The sequence below is a fragment of the Arachis ipaensis genome, chromosome B7 (assembly GCF_059453495.1).
Source record: "Arachis ipaensis isolate K30076 ecotype BB chromosome B7, ASM5945349v1, whole genome shotgun sequence".
Taxonomy (NCBI): domain Eukaryota; kingdom Viridiplantae; phylum Streptophyta; class Magnoliopsida; order Fabales; family Fabaceae; genus Arachis; species Arachis ipaensis.
This window is the reverse complement of record NC_142442.1, coordinates 35,975,685-35,990,561: the sequence shown is the minus strand read 5'-3', so window position 1 is coordinate 35,990,561 and position 14,877 is coordinate 35,975,685. Positions and strand designations below refer to the sequence as shown.

The window sequence follows — 14,877 nt, the reverse complement described above, 5'->3', positions numbered from 1 at the left end:
GCATCACCGTTGTCAATGGTTACATCCCATCCTCTCTGTGAAAAAGGTCCAAATGCTCTGTCACGGCACGGCTAATCATCTGTCGGTTTTCGATCATACTGGAATAGGATCCATTGATCCTTTTGCGTCTGTCACTACGCCCAGCACTCGCGAGTTTGAAGCTCGTCATAGCCATCCCTTCCCAGATCCTACTCGGAATACCACAGACAAGGTTTAGACTTTCCGAATCTCAGGAATGGCCATCCATGGGTTCTAACTTATACCACGAAGACACTAATAACTCGGACTTGGTCCCCTGTATTAGATATCCAAGAGATATCCATTCAATCTAAGGTAGAACGGAAGTGGTTGTCAGGCACGCGTTCATAAGTTGAGAATGATGATGACTGTCACGATCATCACATCCATCATGTTGAAGTGCGAATGAATATCTTAGAAGCAGAATAAGTTGAATTGAATAGAAAAACAGTAGTACTTTACATTAATCTTTGAGGAACAGCAGAGCTCCACACCTTAATCTATGGAGTGCAAAAACTCTACCGTTGAAAATACATAAGTGATAATGGAGTTCATTGGTCTCGGCCCCATAGGGGAACCGGAGTAACCAAGACTGTGAATACAATGATAAAAAGTTCTATATATACTAGACTAGCTACTAGGGTTTACAGAAGTAAGTAATTGATGCATAAATCCACTTTCGGGGCCCACTTGGTGTGTGCTTGGGCTGAGCTTGAAGTTTACACGTGCAGAGGCTTATTTTGGAGTTGAACGCCAAGTTGTAACGTGTTTCTGGCGTTCAACTCTGGTTTGTGACGTGTTTCTGGCGTTTAACTCCAGACTGCAGCGTAGAACTGGCGTTCAACGCCCTTTTGGGTCATCTAAACTTGGGGAAAGTATGGACTATTATATATTGATGAAAAGCCCTGGATGTCTACTTTCCAACGCCGTTGAGAGCGCGGCATTTGGAGTTCCGTAGATCCATAAAATCCACTTTGAGTGCAGGGAGGTCAGAATCCAACAGCATCAGTTGTCCTTCTTCAACCTCTGAATCTGATTTTTGCTCAGGTCCCTCAATTTCAGCCAGAAAATACCTGAAATCATAGAAAAATACACAAACTCATAGTAAAGTCTAGAAATGTGAATTTAACATAAAAACTACTAAAAACATCCCTAAAAGTAACTAGATCCTACTAAAAACATACTAAAAACAATGCCAAAAAGCGTATAAATTATCCGCTCATCACAACACCAAACTTAAATTGTTGCTTGTCCCCAAGCAACTAAAAATCAAATAGGATAAAAGAAGAGAATATACTATAAATTCCAAAATATCAATGAAACTTAGCTCCAATCAGATGAGCGGGACTTGTAGCTTTTTGCCTCTTGAATAGTTTTGGCATCTCACTTTATCCATTGAAGTTCAGAATGATTGGCATCTATAGGAACTCAGAGTTCAGATAGTGTTATTGATTCTCCTAGTTCAGTATGTTGATTCTTGAACACAGCTGCTTTATGAGTCTTGGCCATGGCCCTAAGCACTTTGTTTTCCAGTATTACCACCGGATACATAAATGCCACAGACACATAACTGGGTGAACCTTTTCAGATTATGACTCAGATTTGCTAAAGTCCCCAATTAGAGGTGTCCAGGGTTCTTAAGCACACTCTTCTTTTGATTTGGACCTTGACTTTAACCGCTCAGTCTCAAGTTTTCACTTGACACCTTCACGCCACAAGCACATGGTTAGGGACAGCTTGGTTTAGCCGCTTAGGCCAGGATTTTATTCCTTTAGGCCCTCCTATCCACTGATGCTCAAAGCCTTGGATCCTTTTTATTACCCTTGCCTTTTGGTTTTAAGGGTTACTGGCTTTTTGCTCTTGCCTCTTGGTTTTAAGAGCTTTTGGCTTTTTCTGCTTGCTTTTTCTTTCTCTTTCTCTTTTTTTTTTCGCCATTTTTTTTCCTGCAAGCTTTTGTATTCACTGCTTTTTCTTGCTTCAAGAATCATTTTTATGATTTTTCAGATTATCAAATAACATGTCTCCTTTTTCCTTATTCTTCAAGAGCCAACATATTTAACATTCTTAAATAACAACTTCAAAAGACATATGCACTGTTCAAGCATTCATTCAGAAAACAAAAAGTATTGTCACCACATCAAAATAATTAAACTAGTTTCAAGGATGAATTCGAAACCATGTACTTCTTGTTCTTTTGTTTTTAAAACATTTTTCATTTAAGAGAGGTGATGGATTCATATTCACTACTTTAAGGCATAGACACTTAAATACTAATGATCATGTAATAAGACACAAACATAGATAAACATTTAACATAAGAAAACGAAAAACAGAAAATTTAAGAACAAGGAATGAGTCTACCTTAGTGATGGTGGCGTTTCCTTCTTGAGGAACCAATGATGTCCTTGAGCTCTTCTATGTCTCTTCCTTGTCTTTGTTTCTCCTCCCTCATTGCTCTTTGATCTTCTCTAATTTCATGAAGGATGATGGAGTGCTCTTGATGTTCCACCCTTAGTTGCTCCCAATAATTGTGTGGAGGAAAATGTATCCCCTGAGGTATCTCAGGGATCTCTTGATTTGCAGTCAAATGTTCTACCACTGAGCTATAGACCCTTGAGATGAATCTCTCCATCTCCTATAACTTAGAGGTGGAAGCTTTTGTCTTCTATTTCCTCTTTCTAGAAGTTTCTCTGGCCTTAGGTGCCATCAATGGTTATAGAAAAACAAAAAAAGTAATGTTTTTTCCACACCAAACTTAGAATGTTTACTCGTCCTCGAGCAAAAGAAGAAAGAAAGGATGAGAAGAAGGAGAGATGGAGGTGTGTTGATGGTTTTGGAGGGGAATTGGAGGTGATTGGTGAAGGGTTCTTGGGAAAGGGTGATATAGGATTATGAGGAGGTAAGGTGAGTGGAGGTATGTGGGGATCCTGTGGGATTCACAGATGCTGAGGTGATCCTGTGGGGTCCACAGATCCTGAGGTGTCAAGGATTTATATCCCTGCACCATTGAGGCATGTAAAATGCCTTTGCATGCAATTCTGGCGTTTAAACGCCGAATTGATGCTTGTTCTGGGCGTTCAACGCCCATATGTAGCATGTTTCTGGCGTTAAACGCCAGTTCTATGCTTGTTTCTGGCGTTCAGCGCCAGCTTTCCTCAGTGTGCATTCCTGGTGTCTGAATGCCAGAATGCTGCTTGTTTCTGGCATTCAACACCATATCCATGCTCTGTTCTGGCGTTGAACGCCAGCGAGATGCTCCTTACTGGCGTTTAAACGCCAGTAAGCCCTTCCTCCAGGGTGTTCTATTTTCAATGCTATTTTTCATTCTGTTTTTGAAATTTTTTGTAGTTTTTGTGACTCCACATGATCATCAACCTAGTAAATCATGAAATAACAAAGAGAAAATAAAATAAAATATATTAAATAACATTGGGTTGCCTCTCAACAAGCGCTTCTTTAATGTCAATAGCTTGACAGTGGGCTCTCATGGAGCCACACAGGTGATCAGGTCAATTTTATAGACTCCCAACACCAAACTTAGAGTTTGGATATGGGAGTTCAACACCAAACTTAGAGTTTGGTTGAGGCCTCCCAACACCAAACTTAGAGTTTGATTGTGGGGGCTTTGTTTGACTCTGTACTGAGAGAAGCTTTCTATGCTTCCTCTCCATTGTTACAGAAGGAGATTCTTGAGTTTTAAACACAAGGTTGTCCTTATTCAGTTGAAGGATCAATTCTCCTCTGTCTACATCAATCACAGCTCTTGTTGTGGCTAGGAAGGGTCTTCCAAGGATGATGGATTCATCCTCATCCTTCCCAGTGTCTAGGATTATAAAATCAGCAGGGATGTAAAGGCCTTCAACCTTTACTAACACGTCCTCCACTAGTCCATAAGCCTATTTTCTTGAGTTGTCTGCCATCTCTAATGAGATTCCGGCAGCTTGCACCTCAAAGATTTTCAGTTTCTCCATTACAGAGAGGGGCATGAGGTTTATCCCTGACCCAAGCTCACATAGAGCCTTTTCAAAGGTCATGGTGCCTATGGTACAAGGTATTAAGAACTTTCCAGGATCCTGTTTCTTCTGAGGCAATCTCAGTTGATCCAGATCACTCAGTTCATTGGTGAGCAAGGGAGGTTCATCTTCCCAAGTCTCATTACCAAATAAATTGGCATTCAACTTCATGATTGCACCAAGGAACTTGGCAACTTGCTCTTCAGTAATATCCTCATTCTCTTCAGAAGAGGAATACTCATCAGAGCTCATGAATGGCATAAAGGAGGTTTAATGGAATCTCCATGGTCTCTAGATGAGCCTCAGAGTCCTTTGGTTCCTCAGAGGGAAACTCCTTATTGATCTCTGGACGTCCCAGGAGGTTTTCCTCACTGGGATTCACGTCCTCCTCCTTTTTTGTGGTTTCGGCCATGATGGTCATTTCAATGGCCTTGCACTCTCCTTTTGGATTTTCTTCTGTATTGCTTAGAAGAGTACTAGGAGGGGTTTCAGTGATCCTTTTACTCAGCTGGCCCACTTGTGCTTCCAGATTTCTAATGGAGGATCTTGTTTCATTCATGAAACTTAGAGTGGCCTTAGATAGATCAGAGACTATGTTTGCCAAGCTAGATGGAGTCTGCTTAGAACTCTCTGTCTTTTGCTGAGTGGATGATGGAAAAGGCTTGCTATTGCTAAACCTGTTTCTTCCACCATTATTAAACCCTTGTTGAGGCTTTTGATCCTTCCATGAGAGATTTGGATGATTTCTCCATGAGGGATTATAGGTGTTTCCATAGGGTTCACCCATGTAATTCACCTCTGCTATTGTAGGGTTCTCAGGATCATAAGCTTCTTCTTCAGAAGATACCTCTTGAGTACTGTTGGATGCAGCTTGCATTCCATTCAGACTCTGGGAAATCATATTGACTTGCTGAATCAATATTTTATTCTGAGCCAATATAGCATTCAGAGTATCAATTTCAAGAACTCTCTTCTTCATAGGCGTCCCATTATTCACAGGATTCCTCTCAGAAGTGTACATGAACTAGTTATTAGCAACCATGTCAATGAGTTCTTGAGCTTCTGTAGGCATTTTCTTTAGGTGAATGGATCCACCTGCAGAAGTATCCAATGACATCTTAGCTAATTCAGACAGACCATCATAGAATATATCCAGGATGGTCCATTCTGAAAGCATGTCAGAAGGACACTTTTTGGTCAGTTACTTATATCTCTCCCAAGCTTCATAGAGGGATTCACCTTCTTTCTATCTGAAGGTTTGAACATCCACTCTAAGCTTACTCAGCTTTTGAGGAGGAAAGAACTTGGCTAAGAAAGCTGTGACCAGCTTATCCCAAGAATTCAGGCTATTTTTGGGTTGAGAGTCCAACCACACTCTAGCTCTGTCTCTTACAGAAAACGGGAAAAGCATAAGCCTGTAGACCTCGGGATCAACCCCATTGGTCTTAACAGTATCACAGATCTGCAAGAATTCAGTTAAGAATTGAAAAGGATCTTCAGATGGAAGTCCATGAAACTTACAGTTCTGCTGCATCAGAGAAACTAATTGAGGTTTCAGCTCAAAATTGTTTGCTCCAATGGCAGGAATGGAGATACTTCTTCCATGTAAATTGGAATTGGGTGCAGTAAAGTCACCAAGCATCCTCCTTACATTATTATTATTTTCGGCTGCCATCTCCTCTTCCTGTTTAAAAATTCCTGTAAGGTTGTCTTTGGATTGTTGTATTTTAACTTCTCTTAATTTCCTTTTCAGAGTCCTTTTAGGTTCAGGATCTGCTTCAACAAGAATGTTCTTGTCCTTGCTCCTGCTCATATGACAAAGAAGGGAATAACAAAGAAAATATGGAATCCTCTACGTCACAGTATAGAGATTTCTTTGTGTGAGTAGAAGAAGAAAAGAATGTAATGTAAGGAAAGAGAAGAGAGGAGAATCCAAACACAAGGGTGAGGAGAGTAGTATTCTTAGATGAATAAATAAATAGAAGGAGATGAGATGTGAGAGAATTTCGAAAATTAATTAAAATAAAAATTTAAAGTTAAAGTTAAATTTCTAAAATGAAAATAAAAATATTTTTAAAATTAAACTTAGAATTCGAAAATTAAAATTGAAATTAAATTAAAATTAAAACAATTAAGTAATTAAAATGAAATTTTGAAAAAAAAGGGGAGGATTTTCGAAAATTAGAAAGAGATAATTAGTTAGGTAGTTTTGAAAAAGACATGATTTGAAAATAAAAAGATATGATTGATTGAGAAAGATTTGAAATTCAATTTTAAAAAGATAAGAGGTTAGGAAAGAAGTTAGAAAAGATTTTGAAATTGAATTTGAAAAAGATATGATTGAAATTAAAAAAAAGGGATATGATTGAAACAAAAAGATATGATTGATTGAAACTTATTTTGAAAAAGATTTGAAAAAGAAATTTAAAAAGAAATTGATTTTGAAAATTAAAGTTGATTACTTGACTAACAAGAAACAAAAAGATAAGATTTTAAAATTTAAAGATTGAACCTTTCTTAATAGGCAAGTAACAACTTGAAATTTTTGAATCAATCACATTAAATGCTAATAAGATTTTCGAAAATTAAGAAATAAAATAAGAGAAAGATTTTGAAAATCAAATTTAAAAAGTTTTTGAAAATATGAAGGAAAAATGAAAAAGATTTGATTTTTGAAAAAGATTTTGAAAAGATAGGATTTTTAAATTGAAAATTTGACTTAACTCATAAGAACAACTAGATTTTAAAAATTTTTGAAAAAGTCAATCCAAATTTTCGAAATTTTAAGAGAGAAACAGGGAAAGATATTTTTTTTATTTTTGAATTTTTAATGAAGAAAAAGAAAAACATGAAAAAGACTCATAACATAAAAATTATGAATCAAAACACACAATGCATGCAAGAACACTATGAATGTCAAGATGAACACCAAGAACACTTTGAAGATCAAGATGAACATCAAGACTTATTTTTGAAAATTTTTAAGAAAAGAAAAACATGCAAGACACCAAACTTAGAAATTTTCAATAATTAGACACTAACAAATTAAAAATGCATATGAAAAACAAGAAAAGACACAAAACAAGAAAATATGAAGATCAAACAAGAAGACTGGCCAGGAACAACTTGAAGATCATGAAGAACATATGATGAATTTTCGAAAATTCTTGAGAAAAAAAAAACACATGCAGGACACCAAACTTAAAAATTGACTCTAGACTCAAACAAGAAACATCAAAAATATTTTTGATTTTATGATTTTGTAAATTTTTTTTGTATTTTTTTCGAAAATTAATTGGGAAAAACGAAAAAGAAGAATTTTTTTTGTATTTTTCAAGAATTAAGAAATAAAAACAAAAAGGTTAAAATTAAAATAAAGTTACCTAATCTGAGCAACAAGATGAACCGTCAGTTGTCCAAACTCGAACAATCCCCGGCAACGGCGCCAAAAACTTGGTGTGCGAAATCGTGATCATTCCATTCCTCGGCAACAGCGCCAAAAACTTGGTGCATGAAATTGTGATCCCTGGTAATGGCTCCAAAAACTTGGTGCTCTAATCTTAATTTATAATTTGTCACAACTTCGATACAACTAACCAGCAAGTGCACTGGGTCGTCCAAGTAATAAAACCTTACGTGAGTAAGGGTTGATCCCACGGAGATTGTCGGCTTGAAGCAGGCTATGGTCACCTTGTAAATCTCAGTCAGGCGGATATTAAATAGTTATGGAGTTTTCGAATAATAATAGTAAATAAACAGAAAATAAAGATAGAAATACTTATGTAATTCATTGGTGAGAATTTCAGATAAGCATATAGAGATGCTTTCGTTCCTCTGATCTCTGCTTTCCTGCTGTCTTCATCCAATCAATCCTACTCCTTTTCATGGCAAGCTTTATGTAGGGCATCACCATTGTCAATGGTTACATCCCATCCTCTCTGTGAAAAAGGTCCAAATGCTCTGTCACGGCACGGCTAATCATCTGTCGGTTCTCGATCATACTGGAATAGGATCCATTGATCCTTTTGCGTCTGTCACTACGCCCAGCACTCGCGAGTTTGAAGCTCATCACAGCCATTCCTTCTCAGATCCTACTCGGAATACCACAGACAAGATTTAGACTTTCCGGATCTCAGGAATGGCCATCCATGGGTTCTAACTTATACTACGAAGACACTAATAACTCGGACTCGGTCCCCTGTATTAGATATCCAAGAGATATCCATTCAATCTAAGGTAGAACGGAAGTGGTTGTAAGGCACGCGTTCATAAGTTGAGAATGATGATGACTATCATGATCATCGCATCCATCATGTTGAAGTGCGAATGAATATCTTAGAAGCGGAATAAGTTGAATTGAATAGAAAAACAATAATACTTTGCATTAATCTTTGAGGAACAGCAGAGCTCCACACCTTAATCTATGGAGTGCAGAAACTCTACCGTTGAAAATACATAAGTGATAATGGAGTTCATTAGTCTCGGCCCCAGAGGGGAACCGGAGTAACCAAGACTGTGAATACAATGATAAAAAGTTCTATATATACTAGACTAGCTACTAGGGTTTACAGAAGTAAGTAATTGATGCATAAATCCACTTCCGGGGCCCACTTGGTGTGTGCTTGGGCTAAGCTTGAAGTTTACACATGCAGAGGCTTCTTTTGGAGTTGAACGCCAAGTTGTAACGTGTTTCTGGCGTTCAACTCAGGTTTGTGACGTGTTTCTGGCGTTTAACTCCAGACTACAGCGTAGAACTGGCGTTCAACGCCCTTTTGCGTCGTCTAAACTTGGGCAAAGTATGGACTATTATATATTGCTGGAAAGCCCTGGATGTCTACTTTCCAACGCCATTAAGAGCGCGCCATTTAGAGTTCTGTAGCTCCAGAAAATCTACTTTGAGTGCAGGGAGGTTAGAATCCAACAGCATCAGCAGTCCTTCTTCAACCTCTGAATCTGATTTTTGCTCAGGTCCCTCAATTTCAGCCAGAAAATACCTAAAATCACAGAAAAACACACAAACTCATATTAAAGTCCAGAAATGTGAATTTAACATAAAGACTACTAAAAACATCCCTAAAAGTAACTAGATCCTACTAAAAACATACTAAAAACAATGCAAAAAAGTGTATAAATTATCCGCTCATCAGCCAGCTGGGTAAAAGGGTCAATGAAACTCCTCCTAGTACTCTCCCAAGTAATACAGAAGAGAATTCAAAGAGAGAGTGCAAGGCCATTGATATAACCAATATGGCCGAACCTACAGGGGAGGAAGAGGACGTGAATCCCAGTGAGGAAGACCTCCTGGGACGTCCAGTGATCAACAAGGAGTTTCTCTTTGAGGAACCAAAGGACTCTGAGGCTCATCTAGAGACCATAGAGATTCCATTGAACCTCCCTATGCCCTTCATGAGCTCTGATGAGTATTCTTCTTCTGAAGAGAATGAGGATGTTACTGAAGAGCAAGTTGCCAAGTACCTTGGTGCAATCATGAAGCTGAATGCCAAATTATTTGGTAATGAGACTTGGGAAGATGAACCTTCCTTGCTCATCAATGAACTGAGTGATCTGGGTCCACTGACATTGCCTCAGAAGAAACAGGATCCTGGAAAGTTCTTAATACCTTGTACCATAGGCACCATGACCTTTGAGAAGGCTCTGTGTGACCTGGGGTCAGGCATAAACTTAATAACACTCTCTGTAATGGAGAAACTTGGGATCTTTGAGGTGCAAGCTGCCAAATTCTCATTAGAGATGGCAGATAAATCCATGAAACAGGCTTATGGATAAGTAGAGGACATGTTAGTAAAGGTTAAAGGCCTTTACATCCCTGCTGATTTCATAATCCTAGACACTGGAAAGGATGAGGATGAATCCATCATCCTTGGAAGACCCTTCCTGGCCACAGCAAAAGCTGTGATTGATGTGGACAGAGGAGAGTTAGTCCTTCAACTGAATGAGGACTACCTTGTGTTTAAGGCCCAAGGCTATCCTTCTGTAACAATGGAGAGGAAGTAGGAAAAGCTTCTCTCAGTACAGAGTCAACCAAAGCCCCCACAATCAAAATCTAAGTTTGGTGTTGGGAGTCTACAAAATTGACCTGATCACCTGTGTGGCTCCGTGAGAGCCCACTGTCAAGCTATTGACATTAAAGAAACGCTTGTTGGGAGGCAACCCAATTTTTATTTATCTAATTTTATTTTCTTTTTTATTGTTCTTTCATGTTTTATTAGGTTCATGATCATGTGGAGTCACAAAATAAATACAAAAATTAAAAACAGAATCAAAAACAGCAAAAGAAAAATCACACCCTGGAGGAAGGACTTACTGGCGTTTAAACGCCAGTAAGGAGCATCTGGCTGGCGTTCAACGCCAGAACAGAGCATGGATCTGGCGTTGAACGCCAGAAACAAGCAACATCCTGGCGTTCAAACGCCAGGAATACACCCTGAGAAGAGCTGGCGCTGAACGCTAGAAACAAGCATGGAGCTGGCGTTCAACGCCAGAAACATGCTGCACATGGGCGTTGAACGCCCAGAACAAGCATCACTTCGGCGTTTAAACGCCAGAATTGCATGCAAAGGCGTTTTACATGCCTAATTGGTACAGGGATGTAAATCCTTGACACCTCAGGATCTGTGGACCCCATAGGATCCCCACTTACCTCCACTCATATTCTCCCCTCTTCTCAACATTCATCCTCTCTTCCCAATAAACACCCTTCCCCAATCACCTCAATCTCTCTTCCCTATTACCCCTTCACCACTCACATCCATCCACTCTTCCCAATAAACCCCACCTACCTTCAAAATTCAAAATCACTTTCCCACCCAAACCCACCCAATATGGCCGAACCTACTCCCTCTCCCCTCACTATATAAACCCCTCCATCCTCCTTCATTTTCACACAACACAACCCTATCTTCTCTACCTTGGCCGAATACACCTCCCCCTCACTCTCCTCCATATTTTCTCTTTTTCTTCTTCTTTTCTTTCTTCTCTTGCTCGAGGGCGAGCAATATTCTAAGTTTGGTGTGGTAAAAGCATAGTTTTTATTTTTCCATTACCATTGATGGCACCCAAGACCAGAGAAACCTCTAGAAAAGGGAAAGGGAAGACAAAAGCTTCCACCTCCGAGTCATGGAAGATGGAAAGATTCATCTCCAAAGCCCATCAAGACCACTTCTATGATGTTGTGGCCAAGAAGAAGGTGATCCCCGAGGTCCCTTTCAAACTCAAGAAAAATGAATATCCGGAGATCCGACATGAGATCTAAAGAAGAGGTTGGGAAGTTCTAACCAACCCCATTCAACAAGTCAGAATCCTAATGGTTCAAGAGTTCTATGCAAACGCATGGATCACTAGGAACCATGATCAAAGTGTGAACCCAAATCCAAAGCATTGGCTCACCATGGTTCTGGGGAAATACTTAGATTTTAGTCCGAAAAATGTAAGGCTGGCGTTCAACTTGCCAATGATGGAAGAAAACGCACGCCCCTACACAAGAAGGGTCAACTTTGATCAAAGGTTGGACCAAGTCCTCATGGACATATGTGTGGAAGGAGCTCAATGGAAGATTGACTCAAAAGGCAAACCAGTTCAACTGAGAATATTGGACCTTAAGCCTATAGCTAGAGGATGGTTGGAGTTCATTCAATGCTCAATCATTCTCACTAGCAACCGGTCTGAAGTCACTGTAGACCGGGCCATCATGATCCATAGTATCATGATTGGGGAGGAAGTGGAGGTTCATGAGATTATACCTCAAGAACTCTACAAGGTGGCTGACAAGTCCTCCACTTTGGCAAGGTTAGCCTTTCCTCACCTCATTTGCCATCTATGCAATTCGGTTGGGATTGACATAGAGGGAGATATCCTCATTGATGAGGACAAGTCCATCACTAAGAAAAGGATAGAGCAAACAAGAGAGCCTATTCATGGATCTCAAGAGACGCATGAAGAAGCTCATCACCAAGAAATCCCTGAGATGCCACAAGGGATGCACCTTCCTCCACAGAATTTTTGGGAGCAAATCAACACCTCCCTAGGAGAATTAAGTTCCAACATGGGACAACTAAGGATGGAGCACCAAGAGCACTCCATCATCCTCCATGAAATTAGAGAAGATCAAAGAGCAATGAGGGAGGAGCAACAAAGACAAGGAAGAGACATAGAAGAGCTCAAGGACATCATTGGTTCTTCAAGAAGAAAATGCCACCATCACTAAGGTGGACTCATTCCTTGTTCTTAAATTTTTTGTTTTTCGTTTTTTTATGCTAAATGTTTATCTATGTTTGTGTCTTCATTACATGATCATTAGTATTTAGTAACTATGTCCTAAGGCTATCAATAATTCCATAAATCCATCATCTCTCTTAGATGAAAAATGTTTTAATTACAAAAGAACAAGAAGTACATGAATTTCGAATTTATCCTTGAATTTAGTTTAATTATATTGATGTGGTGACAATACTTTTTGTTTTCTGAATGAATGCTTGAACAATGCATATGTCTTTTGAATTTGATGTTTATGAATGTTAAATATGTTGGCTCTTGAAAGAATGATGAAATGGAGAAATGTTATTTGATAATCTGAAAAATCATAAAAATAATTCTTGAAGCAAGAAAAAGCAGTGAATACAAAAGCTTGCAGAAAAAAAAAGAGAGAAACATACAAAATAAAATGGGAAAAAGAAAAAGCAAGCAGAAAAAGCCAAAAGCTCTTAAAACCAAAAGGCAAGAGCAAAAAGCCAAAAGCCCTTAAAACCAAAAGGCAAGGGCAATAAAAAGGATCCAAGACTTTGAGCATCAGTGGATAGGAGGGCCTAAAGGAATAAAATCCTGTCCTAAGCGGCTAAACCAAGCTGTCCCTAACCATGTGCTTGTGGCGTGAAGGTGTCAAGTGAAAACTTGATACTGAGCGGTTAAAGTCAAGGTCCAAAGCAAAAAGAAGAGTGTGCTTAAGAACCCTGGACACCTCTAATTGGGGACTTTAGCAAAGCTGAGTCACAATCTGAAAAGATTCACCCAGTTATGTGTCTGTGGCATTTATGTATCCGGTGGTAATACTAGAAAATAGAGTGCTTAGGGTCACGGCCAAGACTCATAAAGTAGCTGTGTTCAAGAATCAACATATTGAACTAGGAGAATCAATAACACTATCTGAACTCTGAGTTCCTATAGATGCCAATCATTCTGAACTTCAATGGATAAAGTGAGATGCCAAAACTATTCAAGAGGCAAAAAGCTACAAGTCCCGCTCATCTGATTGGAGCTAAGTTTCATTGATATTTTGGAATTTATAGTAAATTCTCTTCTTTTTATCCTATTTTATTTTCAGTTGCTTGGGGACAAGCAACAATTTAAGTTTGGTATTGTGATGAGCAGATAATTTATACGCTTTTTGGCATTATTTTTACATGGTTTTCAGTATAATTTAATTAGTTTTTAGTCTATTTTTATTAGTTTTTAATTAAAAATCACATTTTTGGACTTTACTATGAGTTTGTATATTTTTCTGTGATTTCAGATATTTTCTGGCTGAAATTGAGGAACTTGAGCAAAAATCAGATTCAGAGGTTGAAGAAGGACTGCAGATGCTGTTGGATTCTGACCTCCCTGCACTCAAAGTGAATTTTCTGGAGCTACAGAGCTCCAAATGGCGCGTTCTCAATTGCCTTAGAAAGTATACATCCAGGGCTTTCCAACAATATATAATAGTCCATACTTTGCTCGAGTTTAGACGACGCAAACTGGCATTGAACGCCAGTTCCATGCTGCATTCTGGAATCAAACGCCAGAAACAAGTTACAAAGTGGAGTTAAACGCCAGAAACACGTTACAAACTGGCGTTCAACTCCAAGAATGACCTCTCCACGTGAAAGCTTCATGCTCAGCCCAAGCACACACCAAGTGGTCCCCGGAAGTGGATTTCTACATCATTTACTTATTTCTGTAAACCCTGTATAAATAGGACTTTTTACTATTGTATTTACATCTTTGGATGATCTTCGGATCATCTTTGATCAGTTTTATGTTATCTTAGATCTTTATGGGGGCTGGCCATTCGGCCATGCCTGGACCATTATCACTTATGTATCTTCAACGGTAGAGTTTCTACACTCCATAGATTAAGGTGTGGAGTTCTGCTGTTCCTCATGAATTAATACAAAGTACTACTGTTTTTCTATTCAATTTAAGCTTATTCCTATTCTAAGATATCCATTCGCACCCAAGAATATGATGAATGTGATGATTATGCGACGCTCATCATCATTCTCACTTATGAATGCGTGCTTGACAAACACTTCCGTTCTACATGCAACCAAGCTAGAATGAATATCTCTTGGATATCTAATACAGAGGACCGAGTCCGAGATATTAGAATCTTTGTGGTATAAGTTAGAACCCATGGATGGCCATTCTTGAGATCCGAAAAGTCTAAACCTTGTCTGTGGTATTCCAAGTAGGATCTGGGAAGGGATGGCTGTGACGAGCTTCAAACTCGCGATTACTGGGCGTAGTGACAGATGCAAAAGGATAGTAAATCCTATTCCAGTATGATCGAGAACCAACAGATGATTAGCCATGCAGTGACAGCGCATTGGACCATTTTCACAGAGAGGATGGGATGTAGCCATTGACAACGGTGATGCCCTACATAAAGCTTGCCATGGAAAGGAGTAGGAATGGTTGGATGAAGACAGCAGGAAAGCAGAGGTTCAGAGGAACGAAAGCATCTCTATACACTTATCTGAAATTCTCACCAATGATTTACATAAGTATTTCTATCTTTATTTTCTGTTTATTTATTATTATTATTCGAGAACTCTATAACCAATTATTATCC

The 14,877-nt window shown here is 38.9% G+C and overlaps 1 non-coding gene across 1 annotated transcript; it reads left to right on the top strand.

Annotated features, from left to right (window-relative positions):
• The first annotated feature begins 5,202 nt into the window (after positions 1-5,202).
• On the top strand, positions 5,203-5,310 carry LOC148550836 (small nucleolar RNA R71). The gene has a single exon (XR_015893778.1). It is a non-coding gene; the product is annotated as a small nucleolar RNA R71 (small nucleolar RNA).
• Positions 5,311-14,877: the final 9,567 nt, after the last annotated feature.